Source organism: Sinocyclocheilus grahami, unplaced genomic scaffold (genome assembly GCF_001515645.1).
Source record: "Sinocyclocheilus grahami isolate Dianchi unplaced genomic scaffold, SAMN03320097.WGS_v1.1 scaffold473.1, whole genome shotgun sequence".
Lineage (NCBI taxonomy): Eukaryota > Metazoa > Chordata > Actinopteri > Cypriniformes > Cyprinidae > Sinocyclocheilus > Sinocyclocheilus grahami.
The window spans coordinates 235,748-236,409 of NW_015505652.1; positions in this window are offsets into that span (position 1 = coordinate 235,748).

Here is a 662-nt window from a genome sequence, read left to right on the forward strand (position 1 = left end):
ATCTACGGTAGAATAATTTAACACCTGACTGTAGAGTGTTAATGAATGATCTGCTTTTCCGAGTAGGCGTGTAACCGCTTTCACTGACGGTCTCAAATGGTCATTCACTCTAACGTTTTTTGATACTGTTATTGTATCACCATAAACTACAGCCAACCACGCTCTCCCAGCTTTTCATTGGACGAAGCAACAAAGCGAGGCGGGTTCAATTCCATATAAGGGCAATAGATCCGCCTGCGATTGGTCAAAATGGCGTAAATGGGCGTGAACGTTCGTTGTGTATCCAGCAGGGTTTTTTTTTTGTGAGTTTTTAAAATGTGCATTTAAAGTGTGTGTCAAATCAAGACCATATAGTTTTCTAATAAGTAAAATATTTATTGCACCTTTTCATTCTTTTTGTTAAAAATGGCCTCAAAACGCATGAAAGTAAAACTCATAGGAGTGTTATTTGGTTATAATGGTTTTTGTTCCGATTTTGAATTCGTTTTTATTTATTTTTGACATTTCAGTTAAAGCTTTAGTATTAATTCGTTTTTGAATGTGTCTATGTAGGTTTAAGTCGTTTTTATTGCAATGTTTAGTTATTTTAGGATATTAAGTTATACTGAATGAAAATGGAAAATGTTTCCTTGAAAACTAGCTTAAATAAAAACGTTTATATC